Here is a 14,930-nt window from a genome sequence, read left to right as displayed (position 1 = left end):
ACTACCCTATCTTACGGGCGAGTAATCTCTCTGAGTGTTGTTCTCGGTGTACTGTAGCAGCAAGAGGGTCGACGGTTTTTCTATGGCGGGGTTTCAAAGGAGCTAGGGGGCTTCCAATATACCCAGAGGGTACTTGGAAGACAGTCCGTGCGCGGTTCTGTCTAATGCGCTACTACTCGAAGAGTTACCCATAGGGGTTACAAGGGAGTCCAACAAGCATGACCACCTCTTGTATTTCCTGCGTGCATGCCTCCCAAAATCTGCAGGTTTATGTGCTCAACGATAGATCCTGTGGTTTAAAGACGCTGGAACACGTCTCTAGCCAAAAAAAAAAAATTGCTAAGAAATGGAGATCCCACCGGCCCTGAAAAGAGCTCTGATACCACTTGTTATGCTCTTAACCTACAAGACGATACCAGAATACAAAATATGCAAATAAATATACCCAAAACATAGAATACTGAGAAACAACAGCAAGTATTTTATTATTCAGAAAGAAATGTTCACTTGCCTCTTCGAGGGTGCAACCTCCAATAGAGCAGAGCTCGATTACAAAATAAGACACGATACTCCTCGCAGGGAGTCTCTATCCTTTATATATGACTCATACATGCAATACCATGGATCAATACCATGGTTCTTATTAATACCATCTATCTAATACCATGGCCCATTTGCAACTAATTGTGGTCCCACCATTAATTGTGGGTTAACCATTTACAATTATTAATATGGGCTTTATTGACTCCTTAATGATAACTATGACTCGATCCAACTACATAAATAAGGGGGTTAGGGTGGGACCCTAACAATTGATTTCTCCTAATACTTGAACCTTAGTTCTTCCAATTGAACAATATGCACTCCAGAATTTTAAGGCTCAATATTCAATTTTGAACAGACTGAAGCTGGCATTATATTTTATGAAGCCCCTGAATCTATCAAGAAATTATGCAAGTTTTTATTGTAGATTTCATAGGTCAAGAGAAAAGGAGGGGTATGATAATTAGATCCATCTCCGATCAATACACCATAAATAGCTTCTACTCTATCAGATGGTGGCTTACCTGTTCCATTAGCTGCCTTGGATAGTACAACATTTGGAAGAGGAGAAGAAGGTACTACATTTAATTCTTTGAGTAGCAATTTCTTTTGATGTTTGAGCTTGCTAAGCTCAAATATAGAAATATTTGCTCTAGTCTTCTTCATGTCTTCGATGATGTTATAATCCATAGAGTCAGCAACTACTAATGTTTTGGATGATGAAGGTGGATTGGAAGATGATGGCTGATTTTGAGTAGGAACTAGTGTAGATTTCTTTGTGGGAGCTTTATCTTTAGTAGCAGGACTCACATTTTTCTTCTTTTGAGTTGGTTGAATAGGTTTTGCTGATCCTTTACTCCTGGTACTTACTGGGAAAGCTTCCTGTTCACTTTCAGTATCTGAATTGGGCAAAATGAAGTCCCACATACCATGACATTCAACAACCTCTTCTTCCTTAGTTTCCTCCGATGATAAGATTGTATCTTCATCTTCATCGTTATCTAGATCTGATTCTGCATTAGATATAGCATTAGGCGGTTTTGATTCAGGTTTTTTGAAGTTTCTAAATGGTTTCTTAATGGAGGTCTCAGCTACTTGTTTTTTAATTTCTACCATTTCATTTGACATAGTCTTTAAAACCTTTTGCAGACCTTTCATATCATATGGTCTTTAGCCACTTTCTTCTTTGAATTGTCTTTAAAAGTAACTTTTTTGGACCTCCTCTCCTCAAGAGCGATTTTCTTTTATAAAGCTATTATACATTTTTCAATGGCGATTGCTTCTTTCATATTGTCTGCTAAAGTAGGCTTTACAGCTCTATCAACGAAGATTGCTATATTCGAAGGTAAGGCAGAGATATACCATTCACTTTGAACCTCTTCACTAGGTTTGGATGCGGTAGGAATCTTATTTAAGAGCTTATTAAATCGCAAGTTGAAATCTTTGATAGGTTCTCTTGAGTCAGCTTTAAGATTTGAGAGATCGTTGATTAATATCACTATAGACCTATCATTGCCGAATTTATTCAAGAACTGCTCTTGGAAAATGTTCCAACTAGTAATAGATCCTGATGGTAATGAGAAATATCAGGACCCAACTGTTCCTTGTAAGGTATATGGGAAAAGCCTAACAACAACGTCTTCTTCAGTAACTCCATTTAAGTTCACTGACAACATAAAGTTGTTGATGTGTTATTTTGCTAGTATGCCTATATCTGGGTTAAACTTTGATAGCCATTTTTCGGGATGAGCCGAAAATTGACTCAAGGGTGAAGGCATTGAGGATACCCCTGGATTGTTCCACGGTCTCTGTGCCATTGTTGGGATATTAATAGAGGAAAGCACAGATGAAGTTACAAGTGGTTGGGAAGACGATGTTGAAGTTCCAATACCCTGTTGAGCAACAATATGGAGTGGAGGAGTGGATGGTTGACTTTGTAATGGATTAGATGAAATGGATGATGATGATGAAAGAGTCTCACTATCAGCCCATTCAAGTGTCTTCCTTGCTCTTTTTCCTTTTGGTAGAGGGAATTCTATGGGTTCTATACCAAGCGTTTCACTCTGTAATCTGGTAAGAGGATGGGAAGGAATGTATTACGAAGTCACACTGCCTTGAGATAACTTAGATTTTTATGGTGATATTGAAAATCCTTGAATTTTATGAATTAGAAACTAAACTTCAGGAGGTTCAAGAGTGGATTTATCTAATATGTTTTGGGGTTCAGCAGTGGTTGTTGTTTTCTCAACTTCTCGCTTAGAAATTGGAGATTGAGAATGCGAGGGAGAAGTCGGGGGAGATGTTGAGGGAGATTTACTCTCAGAATGGGCTATGGATTTGGATTTTCTCACCACTCACAGTTCATGCCCTCCTTATAGCACCAAAAATGTTGATGCCTCTAAAATCACTGCATCAACATTAGGGAAAACCACCAAGTCCGGACCTCAAAGCAGCTCCTTTTCCATTTAATGTGGTGGCTCCGACTAGATATAATGGGACCAGTTTCCCAGTTTTATATGAGTTGATGGGTGATTGGCTTGTAATGTATAACAAGAGTGATAAGTGCTCTATTCTAAAGTGAAAAAATATACAAAGATAACTAATCTATCCTGGGAATTCTTCTAACAATGTGATTCTTGATTGTTTCTATTGACAAATAAACATGAAGATGATTTATTCATAAATAAAAATATGTATTCATGTGATAATTACTTTGTTCAATTAATTGAATAAAGTAATAATTAAAACAATATTGCACTGAGTGTAATATATCACTGACATATATATATATATATATATATATATATATATATATATATGTATATATATATATATATATATATGTATATATATATGTATATATGTATGTATATATGTATATATGTATGTATATATATATGTATATATGTATGTATATATGTATATATGTATGTATATATATATGTATATATATATATACATATATATACATATATATATATATATATGTATATATGTATATATATATATGTATATATGTATATATATATGTATATATGTATATATATATATATATATATATCATATATATATGTATATATATATATATATATATATATATATATATATATATATATATATATATATATATATATGAATATGTATATATATATATATATATACATATATACATATATATATATACATATATATATATATGAATATGTATATATATATATATATATGTATATATATAGATATATATATATATATATATATATATATATACATATATACATATATATACATATATATATATGTATATATGTATATATATATATATATGTATATGTATATATATATATATATGTATGTATGTATATATGTATGTATATATATGTATGTATGTATATATATATGTATCTATGTATATATATATATATGAAAGATGACAATTCAGAAACATTCAGTAGTGATAGGTTAAAGAATTGATGTAGAAACATATACACATCAATAATAGCAAAGTTGATAAATGCTAATTCACATACAAAAATAAAGTGAAAACATAGATAGTAGTACCGTATGCATTTGGATCTCCTCTGATGTGAATGACATTCAAATTCTGCCTTCTAATTTAGAAATATTTTTATAGGAAGCAAAAGTGCATATCTCATAAAATCCTTCTTTGCCAAAATTCAGAATTTTGGTCCAGTCTTTTATAAAAATAGATATATCGGAAGTAAAATAGTTCAAATTCCGACTTAAGTCTTAGTACAAAATTGCAGACCCTTTCTAAACACATGAAAGGGTCTTTAAATACTACAAATAACAACAAGCTATGAAAGAAATTCGCTATGCACTGGTACAACTAAACATAGAAATCTGGGATTTATCTTGAAATAGCAATGCTGCAATCGGTCAAAAGAATTCATTGTATCGGCTTATCTTCTTGTGATCCCAGTTGACAAATGGCAAGCATTGACTGGACCTTTGGTGGCTAACTCATACGAGAGTGTAACCGACCTGTAAATGTGGCATCGGAAAGTTCAGGGATCATGTGGTTGACCACATCTATGAGACACTTCATCGCCATTTGCTGATTGTGTGGTTTTACAAGGAAAAACCAAAATGTTTCCCATGTTAAGTTTTGAATGCGTCTGATCAGTTTTTCTCTTTGCATCATCTCCTATTTCCACTGTTGCTCTAATGATTTTACCTTTGGGAGTTTTCCTGGAGAGCATTCTGTTATTAGATTAGAGATATAAAAACTATCGTTGATTAATTCAATCATATTATTTGTTGCTAATCTGCATCTAGATGTAGTTCTCTCAGCTTTCATTAACTGAGACTCCCATTCGAAAAATAGAATTTCTTTATGTGACTCCTGTATCTTTGGCAGATTGGTAGCTTTTCCCTCTTTCGAATCTTGCCATGATAGAAAATTAGTTAATCTTTCATCTTCCTTCTCTAACCCAAGCCTTGCATCCACTGATTTTTTTATCATAGATGGTGAGATCTCACATAAAGGAATGGCCAATGATATATTATGACAAAGCAGGTCTAATTGCCCTGATAAATCCTTGGTCATCTCCAGGTCTTTAGTTTTGAATTCATCTACCTGGGGATATCTTTTGAATCGCTCTATTTGATCTTTCATTTAGGCGATTTGCTCTTCGTTTGATTCTTCTCCTGCTCGCTCAATAGCTGCAGTTTGCTCAATTCCTGAGATAGCTCTTTCTATTTATGCATGGCCTATTCATCAATCCTCTGCTTTTCATGTTTTAACTGCTCATTTAATTGTTCATTAAGCTATTTCTGTTCTGCCAACTTCTGTTCAAGATGCTCTATTTTCTATTGTCGTTCTACTGACTGTGCTTCTGTTTGGTATTTTTCTTTCAGCAGATAACTAACTTCTGAAGCCTTATCTATTTCTACCGCTGTATATGCTCTAGCATACTAAGAAAGTTTCGTTAAATCTTCGAAGGGATTTATTTCCTCTCTCCATACAGCATTCATCATTTCCGTTTGAGTCAAAAGAGGAGAGTGATCAATTTTCCTCTTTTTCCTCTATCTTTTGACTACAACCCTATGCGTAGGGCTATAGAAGACATCCCGTGGTGGTATTTCTTCTATATGAAAAACAATTTCATCAGTGGGATTTTCAGGGATAATCTCTATGTCTTTATGAAGCTTGGGTGGGCCGCTTGTTCCTACAATCAGAACTCTGTTCACTACTCATTTATGTGTTGTAGACACCTCTGGTGTAGTGAACCCTTGGGTGCTCTCTGGATTACTGATGATAGAATCAAATTGTTCCCATTCCTTGATTAATTTAGGGTCAATATTAATGTCTGCATCAAGGGGTCCGCTACCTGTTACCTGTTTCTGTTCCCTTTCTGGTGTCTTCTCTTTCTCAGGAATCTTTTCAATTTTGGGAATCTGCTGAGTAACTTCCTGTTCACTGTGGCCTTGTGGTTGCATCGTTGAGGCCATAGTTAATAAATCTAAAGGAAGTGTTTCCAATCTCTTTTCCCTGAGCCTATGGAATTCCTCGAGTCCTTCTACTCCTAATTTGATCTTGGCCATATGTTTGACCTGGGAGAATATCTCTGCTGAAACAAACAGGTCGTCGAAGCTATCTTTTTCATGATCAAATCTGGTGATTTTGGCTTGAGTAGTAACATTTTAGGCAATAATTCTAGGATCATATTGCTTTTTTGGGATAGTTGCCAACTTTAGTAATTTTATTTTCTCAGCCTCCTTCTCTGCATGTTTGAAATCATGCAGGGTCAAAACACCACATCGAAAAGGAAATGTTGGCCACATATTATTTTTAGAATCCCTAAGATTCTTTGAGGTTCCTTCAACTGTTATCTGATATGCTAGTTCTCTGGCCAGTAGTTTATCAGGGATATACAATGGAAGAACATGAGGATTGGCAAGACTACCAAAAAGTCTGATGTATGTGAATCTTTCCTCCCCAAACCAATTGCCCACTGCTGTTAGGTCAATTGATGCTTCCTCGGATATCCTAGGGGCAGGCTTATTGAATATGGAGTAATATATAGGAAGAATGAAACCATGAAAAATTCTGTACAAATGGTTCTTATAATGGGCTTTCCATAGTTCCTTATGGTAGATGTGAATAGGATTGGGATCTTGGGGAGTCCATTTCTATCCAAGAATGGGGTATTTAGAATTAAAACAGACGGTGTCCTTAATATAGGCACTGAAGTAGAAGGGAGGTATCACCTGGGTAGTCACATACCTCTTTCTTCTATATTCAAGCATCTCGGTGGCCATTTTGTCAGACAGAATGTTTGCCCAGTCTATGACATAGCCATGAATTGTAGCCTCCATTAATGGAACCATATCTATAGAGAACTTAGTAGAATCATGGACTCCGAAGAGTCTGCACATCATTGCATCAACATAACAATAAGGAGAGGCTAATGAATCTATAGAGTACATAAGCAATGTCTCGTACTTGTGTTTGGTCGGGAAATGCCTCCATTGCCCAATAGGGTCTCATTCAATGTCATTTTCCTTCTTCTAAGAATGCTTTATTATACTGCTTCTTTGGCTTGGGTAAATGGTACATTTGTCTAATATCCTCTTCTCTAAACAACCCAAACACTTTTCCTTCGGCTGTAGTAAATGTCTTGTCTGTGGTTGCAATGCTCTCGACAATCCATCTGACTACGTCATTATATGGAAAAACCTTGGCACGCACTGCTATTCTGTGTAGGTATGAGCAGGCCAATTCGTTCAAAGTATTCTCTAATTTGCTTGTGGAATCTGTTGTAGCTTCCACTTCGAGTTCTTCAAGCTCTTCCACTTCTAGTAAATTATAGATACTCTCCCAGCTTGCTTTCCTAAAACGAGGCAATTCATATCTAATATCAATCCTTTCTTATTCGGTTCTGGTTCTTTGACTATGACAGTGGCCTTGACTTTCTTCACCTTCTTTCCCATTTTCTTTGGATTCAACAGCTCAAAGTAGCTCTGCACAGACAATGAAAAATGTAACAGAGAAATATACCCACTCAAAGCTAATATGAAATGAAAAGAGTTACGATAATTCATGCATGATAAACCGAACGTAATTAAGTGTTACCACGAGTGAAATCCTCGAAGGATTCACCCTTAATTGCAAACTTAATGACCATAATAACCGCCAATCGTAGTTAATAAAAGTAATAATTACCTGTCACATCACACATATGCTTGATGATCCTTCCAAATGTGTCTTTGGATTTTCCCGATTCGCAATCAGTGATAAATCACGAATCGCAATCGGGAGATTCAATGGGTCGGTCTTAACGTTTCGGACTGATATCTCGGATCGCGATAAAAGAATATAATAAGGCAGAGGGGTAATCAGCTCATTGTTTGATTTATTACCTTTTTGTCGATTACTGCTTTTATGGTTTCCGCCAGCCAATAAAACCTTTTTGCGGTTCTTAAAACATGTGCCTTACTTTATGATATCGCAATCGGGAAGTTCGCAAGGGCTTCCACTATGTCTCACGTAATATGCGCGATTGCCAATTGTGATTATGTTATCGGATCGAAGGTTTAGAAAAGAGCGTTTAGGATGCATTGGGGCTTAACTTAGTGATATGCGATCTCCGATTGCATTATCACATCAGATATTTACTTATGATGACTTTCTAAAAGGATATTTCATATTTTATCAAAAGGTTTTGCATAATAGCTATATTGCATCAGGCCTTTTGATAAGCATTTATGTGTGATATGATTAATGCCAGGCAAGCAGTTTTATTAAATCACTAATTTGTCTTAGTTTATTAAAAAGGGACCCATTTCTATTTAGATTGTCTTTTGAATCAAATTTAGAAATGGGGGATTGTTGTACAGCACAACAAGACCATACTGTGTATGCATTCAGGGACCAAACTGAGCATAAAAAACCATAGCCTCCCAGATGCTCCCATAAACACTCTGTGCCAGTGTCTAGGGATTTCTGGACGCTGGAATGACCACTATGTTCCAGCATCTTGGGACTAAAATTCCCAGTTCTGTGCCAGCATCCAGGAATAAGAAAACACTAGATTAGTTCAAGCTTCACCCATAAAAATTCAAACCCTTGTGTGAACTTTCCTTCAACAAATTTGTGCCAGCCAGGAAAATAAGAGAAGTGAACATGGATTTCTCAATGTGTCAAAATGAGCTTGAGGTTGCTTCTATTTATAGGCTCTATTGAGGGTCCACTTGGGATTGAGTCCGACCTATCTAATTTAACATGTGTTTAGGGCCAACTAACCCAATATATATGAGTGAATAAATAAATTCAAAAATAAACTTTTTCTTGTCCAAATAAGGTGATATTTAGGTTAATTTTGGTCCTCTTGGAAAGAGGAATCTAATAAAATCATCATCTCAGTCATCTGATCTATACAAGGTGGAATTTGACCGTAGTTTAAAAAATTAACACTCCCTCTCAGCTAGGGAGAATTCCATGTGCCAATATATGTCCATCGATCAATATGCCATTCTTATGACTTCAAGTATCATCACGTATCATTCCTAATCATATTTTTCATGTAGTTATAATGTAATGACCACCTCAATTATCTCGTCATCACAAATCATTAATGTACATCTCGACCTATCCCATTCTTATTCCTTCTTATATCTTGATTGTTCCTATTAGTATCTTGAACATTCTTGAATATAGAAGAAGAAGAACTTGTTATGAGGGAGGAGCTTAATCTACCACCCTCTATCCATTAGGCTTCTCCCTCAAATCTCTACCAGAGGACTTCTACCTAGAATATCATCATCAATCGTCATTAGAGAGCATATAATTAAGGAGCACATCTCAACCTAGAACCACATAGGGGAGCACATATTGACTCAGAATCTCATGGGGGAGCTATACATATACAACCCCATATCAAGAAGTAGGATATCCAAGCACACATAGGAACACATTTGACCCTGGGATCTCATCAGGGAACTCAATATCAACCTAGAATCTCATAGGGCTATCTCAACCCATCTTATTTCCTACTGATCTTCCCATCGATGACCCTGCATAGTCATGTGGTAGAAAACTTTCATCATAATCGACTTGGTTTGTACATCCCATGTACACTCTCAACTCATTGGCCAAATGAGAAGTAGTATTCCTGACAAGCCCAACTTGTGGGTATGGTGCCAACTGGGGTATACTCTAAAAAGACTAGACATGGGAGAAACATTATCTGACCCTATGAAGATAGGGGAGAAACATCTTCAACCCTATGGGTAACAGATAGGGGTCATACCCTATTTTCCAGAGTTCCCTCAACCCTAGGAGCCCTCTATCTCAATTCCTCACCCTAGGAGCTTAGAAAGGGAGGAAGAGTTGGCTCAGTGTCCTCGATCAGTGCTGCTCTCATCATACTCAAATATGGTATCATCATGTCTCAATAACAACCATTTCCTATTCATACAGGGCATCAAATCAAATATCATGTTAGAACATAAATAATCATATAAGTCACAAAAGGATACCATAATCATCCTCCCTCTCAAGGAGATTCCAACCACAAGCTTAAGCTTGTTTCTAACAACTGCATTGTCTTAATATATGAGAGTATCTGGGTCCCAACTATAAATATAGGACTTTCTGCCAATCCGATCTCACTCTATGTCATCATAATGTATCCATGTCATATCTATATCATGCATGGGTATCTCTTTAAGGATCTTCTTCATCCTCCCTCACAACTAGCCATTATAGCAACATAGTACTCATCCTCAATCATACTATGGAACTCTCATCCATGATATCATGGAAGATATCATACTAAAGCAACATCCAAATGTGCTTAAAAATAATCTCTATCAACAACAATACATCCATGCAATCACATATCATAGGAGAAATAACTCAACCTAAAAAATAGAATATCTCATGTAGATATTTCAAAGGGTGCTCAATGGCAACTTTATGTGAAAGAAGTGACTCACTCATGAATTTATTAAAGTTATATGCACATCATATATATACAGATGGATGTTCAAAATGGAACATAAATGCTTCAATCCTCAGTCAGATGCCATGTCAAGTTCAACAATATATTTGAACTTCAAATCAGAGTATCCAAGGATTTGCATTTTCATTATTCAAAAACATTTTCCAATAGCTTTGCAATATACAATTTCTTTTCCAAATTCCAGAAATTGATTCATCATGCCATCATACATCATCTGAGGTTATCTCACTCCGTTTTAGACCATCAAAGGCTTAACACCTATCAAGAGTAGACCATCAGGATATAAAATCAAAGCCATACCTTGGAACTCATTATCCTGAATTCATCAGATAACCGTCAAGTATAGACATATTTGGACCGGGTAGCTTGCTTCATGCAATGCTCTTAACAATAATTCTTAGCCAATCCAACATAATAAACCTTTCATAGATCAATGTAGTATCAATAAGGTCAACTCATCAGAGTTTACAACCATTATCAAAGTCATCAATATCATAGTATCAATTATTTTAACCAGGAAATAGGTGGAGCTCATATCACATCTTGACTTCATTTATTATCTGCCAACAAGATGTAGCCAGACATGCAATATCAATACAAACTTCATTAGGTCATTTTCATAATCATAACATAAGTCATTTATGTTGCTAGGTGCAAAATTGTACACCAAGGATGAGTCATGTAGGTTTCGGTTTGATGTTGAATCACAACTGTCATTACCTCAACCATTGTGCTAGGAACAAGGAGGCCAATACAAAAAAAAAAAAAATAATACTCACGTAAGTCAATATGCCCACATAAAATATACATCAGGGAAAATCAAAAATCATCAAATTAGATCATTAGTCATCAGGTCAAGTCCAAATTTGCTATTGTAGATAGATATATAGTCAAGACATATCTCAATAATTAATTCAAAGTTATTGTCAAGTGTCATGACAAAACACTGTTAATCTATATCAATCAACCAAATCATTCCAACCTCTTGTAGCACAAACATAATGACATATCTATATGTATGTCTCGGTCACCTAAAAACACAAGTTTAGTCTACATGTTCATGTTATGGAAAACATTCAAGAATTTCCTACTTGTAGATCTTGTTGTTATCTACAACACATTTGTGGTACCAACATCTTCCAGGTGAACATCTTGATTTCAAGTAAGATACTTCATTTTTATGTGATCAATAATTTAACTCAACAACTTCAGAAATGATATTACAGTGGCAGAATATGTTACAGACACCTTGATTCAGAGTTCAGACAGCTCCAAAAATCTTCTTATGATAGTCAACTATAGTCAAACCCCTGGATGCTCCCTTCAGGTTAGCATGGGAGCATATTTAGCTACTTGGAATCTACCTAGGCCTTAGTTTGTGTGCATCAAGGGATGGGTTTTCCCATTTCTATGCATTTGTCCAGAGCATAAATTCTAATTTCTGTACAAGCTTCAGATCGAAGACTTTTCTACAGATCAATAATGTCATATACACATAAATCATACTTCAATAGTACAAAATGCAAAGAGTAATAAGAGTAACAATCTTGAGAAGAGATTCTCCCTCTGACTAGGAATCTATGTCATCAACCTGTCTCTACTAGAGTCAAGAAACAACAGATTTGTTAGATAATAAACATATATCTATCATGGATATCATCATCATGACATCAATATTTCATCAAAGGTTAGACTCAAAGCAGTAGATAGATGCAACTTCATATCTCAGAGATTATGAATACAATAAAACTTTCTATTAAGTCACTCCATCAAGTTACGACATTAATTTTAGCCATATGTCATTAAGACGTGACCACAAGTAGTAAGAGATATAGAATATCAATCTCATAGTTTTACCTCTAACATCAAGGCTACCATGCTTATCATGATCAATGATATAAATTTAGGTAATTCAATAAAGATTTACCAAAATCATGGATCATTCTAGTGCCAATCTCTCTTTCCATATGCTTTCATCATTCTTATCAAAAACATTATCAACAGACTCATGTATAAGAGTCAATGAGCTATCTCTCTATATGAAATCCATCATGACAAGTATCGAGAGTATCATTTACTAAAGTGAAGGTGCTAGCGTTATTTATAGGATAAATATGTCCAACGGATGGATGTTAGCCAATCATCAAGTGTATCAATGTATCAACATTAGATAGACTCATATAATTCAAGAATATCAAAATGTTCAACATCGTATTTATCATTTTACCTTAGGAAACATAGATCCAAGTTGCTTTCATATGCATGTATGAGCCATCAAAGAAAGATATATTCTCATCATACCTTAGGGATTACCTAGCCATCAATGTTATTGTTTAAATACAACATACCATGCATACCTTGTGGTATTAAAATACCTGTGCACCTTCTCATAGGCAACGTGTAGTTCTTGTCACCTTTTCATCAAGTATCTCTTTACCTCTTTCTAGATCTAGCTTTCCTTTATTGCATCTCAAATGATCCTCAAGAGCGATGTTAAACAATATTTTTTCAAACCTCCTATTCACTGCCTATTCCATATCCCGAAGTGCCAAAATGTTGACAACTGTGAAGTATATCCATCATGATACATAGAAAAAAAACATCGTTGAACAACCAAAGGAAAACAACCCTAAGCAAATTCTGAAGAAGGTTAGCTAAAACCTTAATTTTTAGGGCCAACGCTCTTTGATCCACTTCCTGCCCATGCTGATAGTAGGTTTCACTCCTTTACCCTAGCGATATCAGCGTGGCTTTTGATATGAAAACCTGCGCTCAACCTCTTCTGGCAGGTTCTCCCCAAATGGGGGAGAAGCTTCGTATGCTAGAAACTTCGAGAACAATGAGCTAGATATTGGTAATTGTAGGTATGGTCTAGCTCTCCCATTTGGAGCTCTCGATCTTATCATTTTGGGCCTTCCTCCCTCTTTTGTGGATCCCTAACTCCCTCTCCCTTCCTATAAATCAACTCCCTTCCATCCCTAATGGTTGGTCATTGATTGCCTGCATTCCTATACTCAGATTGTGCACATTCTAACTTGGAGAAGGAGTGCTTGAAAGGTCTTTTCTTGGACTTGGACATCCACCAAAATGAGGTCTCCAACATCAAGCCATAGGTTGTATGCTTCCCTTTTTAGCTTATTAATATATACATCTGATTTTCACTTTCCATAATTGTGTAAATTTTTATGCTTTTAGCTTAATACTCCTATATCTATTAAGTAGTTTATGTTTGATGTATGCCATATATTCTCTTGTACCTTGTATTTCTATTTGATATTTTTTGTAGGTACTCAGACATGAAGAATAAGTAAGGATCGAGCTTGGAAGCGAAGGAATCAAAGTCTTCTCCAATGGATTGAGCGATTAGCATCAGAGCGAGGTATGTCACTCTCTCTATGCATTTGTTAAACATAAGCTTGGAAAGTGTATGTTAGTTTGTTTAGTTTGTTTCTAGACCCACTCATTGGGCTAGAGAGATTGCCTTGTCCGCAGAGGGGATTTTCCTTTGCAACAAAATGGCAACTCCACTAGGGAAGTTATAGCCTCTTCAATCTCTTTTTTGATCTGATCTCATGATCAGTTTGAATGACCATTGAGTTCTCAATTAGTTTGAGCATGTATATGTCTGCACAGTCATTAATTACTACCTTAGAGTGTTGATTCTAGAGTGTTTATTGAAATATTTTTTGTTTTTTTCCTTATTCCTCACCCAATGCATTTTTTACTAAGACAGACGTTTTGCTAGCATGCTTTGCTTTACAAAAGTCATGTTGAACCCTTTTTCAGCACAATTTTGGCCATTATAGCTGCATTGATCTCAGAGATTGGTGAAAATTAGGGTTTCTCTATCAAAATCCAGTGTGTCTTAGCCCCTGAGGTCCTTTTTCTTGTCCATTATGATTGGATTTATTGGTGTTTTGTCTGATTATCTTATTTGATTAGCCAATTCTTGTCTCTTGAGATTTCAAGTGTTTGGAGTGAAATTGGATTGATTCTAGGGTTTTTAGGTCATTTTATTATCACTTGTCACTTGTAAGTGTCACTAAGTTTGTAGTTTGCTGATTGATTAGATCTGGTTATCTGTTAAAATCATTCAAAACATCAATTTTCATTAGTTTTGGCTTGTCTTTTTCAAAGTTTCTTTTTCGATTGCATTAGGTCATCTTGCACTTGAAAAATCATCTTTGTTATTTATCGAACATAGATTACGTTGTTTGGTTTACAAGATGAAAAGAGTGAATCATTCATTTGTTCAAAAGGAAAAGTGAAAATACTTTCATCTATGTGATTTTGAATTGGATTTGGTATTTCTTTGGTTGATGCATTAGTTGCATTAGATAATTTGAATCAAATATTCATTTTTTTTAGTTGGTGCTTTAGTTGCATTAGAGAATTCAAAAA

The sequence above is a fragment of the Pinus tabuliformis genome, chromosome 4_2, assembly GCF_031772625.1.
Source record: "Pinus tabuliformis cultivar Carrire ecotype Pingquan chromosome 4_2, CPIR1, whole genome shotgun sequence".
Lineage (NCBI taxonomy): Eukaryota > Viridiplantae > Streptophyta > Pinopsida > Pinales > Pinaceae > Pinus > Pinus tabuliformis.
Note: the sequence above shows the minus strand (reverse complement) of the source record.